Raw genomic sequence first — 5,417 nt, forward strand, 5'->3', positions numbered from 1 at the left:
GATGGGGCAGAGTTGTTTATGCTGTTAGCGACTTTGGAAGCTAAAGATAAACTGGTGATTGGTAATCTAGCCGTGGTATGTGATTTTCCTGATGTGTTTCCTGAAGAAGTGAATGAATTACCACCAGAGCGTGAAGTTGAGTTCTCGATCGATTTGGTACCCGGTACTAGGCCGATATCGATGGCTCCGTACCGTATGTCTGCTGTTGAGTTAGCTGAATTGAAGAGTCAGCTGGAAGATCTGTTGGATAAGAAATTTATTCGTCCGAGTGTGTCACCGTGGGGTGCACCAGTGTTATTGGTTAAGAAGAAAGAAGGTACTATGAGGTTGTGTGTGGACTACAGGCAACTGAATAAAGTGACGATCAAGAATCGGTATCCTTTGCCGAGGATTGATGATTTGATGGATCAGTTAGTTGGTGCGAGTGTGTTCAGCAAAATAGATTTGAGATCTGGGTATCATCAGATACGTGTGAAAACTGAGGATATTCAGAAGACTGCTTTCAGAACAAGGTATGGACATTATGAGTATTCTGTAATGCCTTTTGGCGTGACTAATGCGCCTGGAGTATTTATGGAATACATGAATAGGATTTTCCATCCGTATCTAGACCAGTTTGTTGTGGTGTTTATTGACGATATTTTAGTGTATTCGAAATCTGAAGAAGAGCATGCTGAGCATTTGAGAATGGTTTTAAGAGTTCTACGAGAAAAGAAGTTATTTGCTAAACTGTCTAAGTGTGAATTTTGGTTAGAAGAGGTTAGTTTTCTTGGTCATGTGATTTCAAGAGGTGGTGTTGCTGTTGATCCTTCTAAGATAGAAGCGGTGTCTAAGTGGGAAGCTCCGAAGTCAGTTTCTGAGATAAGGAGTTTTCTTGGACTTGCAGGTTATTATAGGAAGTTCATTGAGGGATTTTCTAAGTTGGCGTTACCGTTGACGATGTTGACTAGAAAGGGGCAAGCGTTTGTTTGGGACTCAAAATGTGAAGAAGGTTTCCAAGAGTTAAAGAGAATGTTGACTACTGCTCCTATTCTGATATTACCGAGTTCGTCGGAATCATTTGAGGTTTACTGTGATGCTTCATTGTTGGGCTTGGGTGGTGTGTTGATGCAGAATAAGCAGGTTATAGCTTATGCTTCGAGACAACTGAGGGTTCATGAGAGGAACTATCCGACACACGATTTAGAGTTGGCAGCTGTGGTTTTTGTTCTGAAGTTATGGAGGCATTATCTATACGGGTCAAGATTTGAGGTTTTCAGTGACCATAAAAGTTTAAAGTATTTGTTTGATCAGAAAGAGCTGAATATGAGACAGAGGAGATGGTTAGAGTTTCTGAAGGATTATGATTTTGGTTTGAATTACCATCCGGGTAAAGCAAACGTAGTGGCGGATGCATTGAGTCGGAAATCATTGCATATGTCTATGTTAATGGTTAAGGAATTAGATTTGATTGAGCAGTTTAGAGACTTGAGTTTGGTGTGTGAGAGTACTCACAATAGTGTTAAATTGGGAATGTTGAAGTTAACGAGTAATATTTTGGATGAGATTAGAGAGGGTCAGAAATCCGATATGCTTTTGGTTGATAAGTTGACTTTAGTGAATCAAGGTCAAGGTGGTGAATTCAGAGTTGATGAGAGTGGTGTTTTGAAATTTGGTAATCGGGTATGTATTCCGGATGTTACCGAACTTAAGAAGAGTATCCTGGAGGAAGGTCATCATAGTGGCCTGAGTATTCATCCTGGAGCTACGAAGATGTATCATGATTTGAAAAAGTTATTTTGGTGGCCGGGAATGAAAAGAGAAATTGCGAGTTTTGTTTATTCTTGTTTGACTTGTCAGAAGTCAAAGATTGAGCATCAGAAGCCGTCTGGGCTAATGCAACCGTTGGCTATTCTAGAGTGGAAGTGGGATAGTATCAGTATGGATTTTGTGTCTGGTTTGCCGAGGACAAATAAGAATTTTGAAGCTATTTGGGTGATTGTTGACAGATTGACGAAATCGGCTCATTTCATTCCGATCAGAATGGATTATCCGTTAGAGAGATTGGCCGAGTTGTATATTGAGAAGATTGTAAGTTTGCATGGTATTCCGTCAAGTATTGTTTCGGACAGAGATCCTAGATTTACATCGAAGTTCTGGGAAGGTTTGCAGAGGGCTTTGGGAACTAAGCTGAGATTGAGTTCTGCATATCATCCGCAGACTGATGGTCAGACTGAGAGGACGATTCAGTCACTAGAGGATCTTTTGAGGGCTTGTGTTTTGGAAAAAGGAGGTACTTGGGATTGTTATTTGCCTTTGATTGAGTTTACCTACAACAATAGTTTTCATTCGAGCATTGGTATGGCACCGTTTGAAGCTTTGTATGGTAGGAGATGTCGGACACCTTTATGTTGGTATGAGTCCGGTGAGAGTGCTGTGGTTGGACCGGAGATTGTTCAACAAACTACGGAAAAGATTAAGATGATTCAGGAGAAGATGAGAATTGCTCAGAGTCGTCAGAAGAGTTATCATGACAAGAGGAGGAAGTCACTTGAGTTCCAAGAGGGAGATCATGTGTTTCTTCGTGTTACTCCGATAACTGGAGTTGGACGAGCTTTGAAGTCGAAGAAGTTGACACCTCGATTTATTGGTCCTTATCAGATTTTGGAGAAGATAGGGGAGGTAGCCTATCGTATCGCTTTACCGCCGTCACTTGCGAATTTGCATGAGGTTTTTCATGTATCTCAGTTGAGGAGGTACATTCATGATCCGTCGCATGTGGTCCAAGTAGATGATGTCCAGGTGAGAGATAACCTGACTGTTGAAACATCACCTATGAGGATTGAGGATCGAGAGTTGAAGCAGTTGCGGGGTAAAGAGATTGCTTTGGTAAAGGTAGCTTGGGGCGGACCAGCAGGTGGCAATGTGACTTGGGAACTTGAGAGTCAGATGAAAGAGTCCTATCCAGAGTTATTCGCTTGAGGTATGTTTTCGAGGACGAAAACTCTTTTAGTGGGGGAGAGTTGTAACACCCCGATAAAATAAGATAATTATTTAAATTGAGTTAATAATATATTTATTAATTTAATTAAATAATTGGAATTATTATTATTATTGGAATAATAATTATTGGAATATTATTGGGATTATTATTATTGGATTATTTTTATTGTTATTATTGGAATAAAAGTAGAAATCAGTAAAAAAGGTTCCATTTGGTAAAAAGAGTTATTTTCACGTGAAAAGGGAAAAGAGGCAGAAAAGGGAAAAAGGGCAAAGAGCCAGAGGACGAAGGTTGAAGGAAGGAAAAGCTTGGAGCTCAGAGATTGCCGGATTTACTCAGGTAAGGGGGGTTTATCATCGATTAATGGGTATTATGGGATAATATGTGATGGGTAGTGAGAAACCATTGATTTGCCTCTGATTGAACGATGCATGATGAATTTGTGAACTTTTGGGATGAACGAAATTTGGATTATAATTGAAGAAATTCGTAGGAATTAGAGGTAGAAAGGTTAGCAATTTGTGAAATCGAAAGTGTATGATTCGTGTTAGATGATATGAATGAATTGTGTGTAAAATTTGGACTGTGGAAGGTTGAATTGGATAGATCTCGTAGCAGAGAAAGCCATTGCAGATCTGGAAATTCTGGTTTCTGGTCATACGCGTATGGCACTAGGCAATACGCGTATGAGATGGCTGGTACGCGTATGGATGAGGCCTTACGCGTATGAGTGAAAGAGATGATGTTTTGAACGTAAAAGTGTCTCTGTTGGTACGCGTATGAGGATGTGGTACGCGTAGCATACGCGTATGGGCGTGGGCATTACGCGTATGGACTTGGTCAGGAATGGGCAATACGCGTATGGGCATAGGCAATACGCGTATGGGCAGACTTGTGGTTTTTCTGAACTATGGTTGTGCAGTTTTTGGTTGTTTAGGCTGAGTGATGTAACTTAGCTGATGTATGACGTAGTAGGGATCATTTTCCCGTTGTTTTGAGTAGTATAGGTATTAGTAGAGTGTGCTAATACTGTGTTTGATTATGCGGCATGATATGATATGCTTTTGTGATAAAATGTGTTGATGATGTGTGATGGTATGCATGATGCTGTGAATGTATCAGTTATGTATGCATTTGTGAATAGACTGTTTTATGGCTTAGAGTGTGAGCATATGTCTATTCTTGAGTTGTTGCTGTTGTTGCATTGCTAGGTGATTAGCATGCATATTGTGGCCTTTATGGTGGTAGCTAATTCCCATGGTGAGGAATTAGTGAGTAAATCATTTTGATTGTTGTTGATGTTTGCATGCTAGGTGATTAGCGTGCATAGCATGGCCCATTTGGGGTGGTAGCTAATTCCCATGGTGAGGAATTAGTGAGTGAGTCACTATGTCTCAAATGAGTGGGACTAGTGAGCTTGGTAGCCGTGCCTGGATTTGGACGGTGAGGTTGAACTATATGTTCACAAATAGTCGGTACCGCATGCATGGAGTCTCATTGCATAATATATGTATGGCGTATAATATGAATGGATGTATTCCAATATTATACGTGTTGTTTGTGTTGGTGTTGAGTATTATGTTGAGTTGATGTGCTGTTACTGAATACATGTTTGGATTAGGGTGATGAAGTGTGTTAAATTACTTAACATGACATGATATTTTATAATACTTATTATATTGATTGAGGAACTCACCCTTACAACTGTTTTTCAGGTAACGAGCAGTGATTGAGTAGGAGCTAGTACTTGGAGTCTAGAGTAGTTCATTAGGGGGTCATGCTCTGATAGATGTAACATCGGGAAGGGATGTTTTGAATGTTTTACTGTTGGCTATGAACCATTTTACATGTAATGTGTTACATGTTTTGATTGAGTTGATTTATATCCGCTGCGATTTATGCGAATGTTTATTTGATTAAATAAAGAGCATGACTGTTATTTTGGAACATGGTGTGAAGTGTTTATGTGACACCCATAACTGCATAATTACTCTGATGTTGTATTTTGATATTTAATTTAAATTATTGGGGTATTTTAGAAGGGTGTTACACGTACCGAACCTGACCTTCTGGTTATCGGCACACTCAGTCACTCGGAAGATCCTCTCGATCTCCTTCAACCACTTCTGAGCACCATCTGGATCGTATGCTCCCTTGAACATTGGAGGATTGTTCTTCTGGAACTCACTCAGTTGACGAGCAGCTCCCCTTCCCACAACATTCGGATTCCCTCCAAGTACTCCAGCTAGCATACCCAGAGCCTCAGCAATCGCAGCATCGTCTCTACCTCTTCCAGCCATCTCTATTCTGAAAACCCAACAAGCTAAACAATAAGTACTGATAGGGTTACACAACACCTATCACGTACAGGGAAACAGAATAATTACGACTCGACTCGACCGACTATGCTCTGATACCACTAATGTAACACCCT

Source organism: Lathyrus oleraceus, unplaced genomic scaffold (assembly GCF_024323335.1).
Source record: "Lathyrus oleraceus cultivar Zhongwan6 unplaced genomic scaffold, CAAS_Psat_ZW6_1.0 chrUn0394, whole genome shotgun sequence".
NCBI classification, from domain to species: Eukaryota; Viridiplantae; Streptophyta; class Magnoliopsida; order Fabales; family Fabaceae; genus Lathyrus; species Lathyrus oleraceus.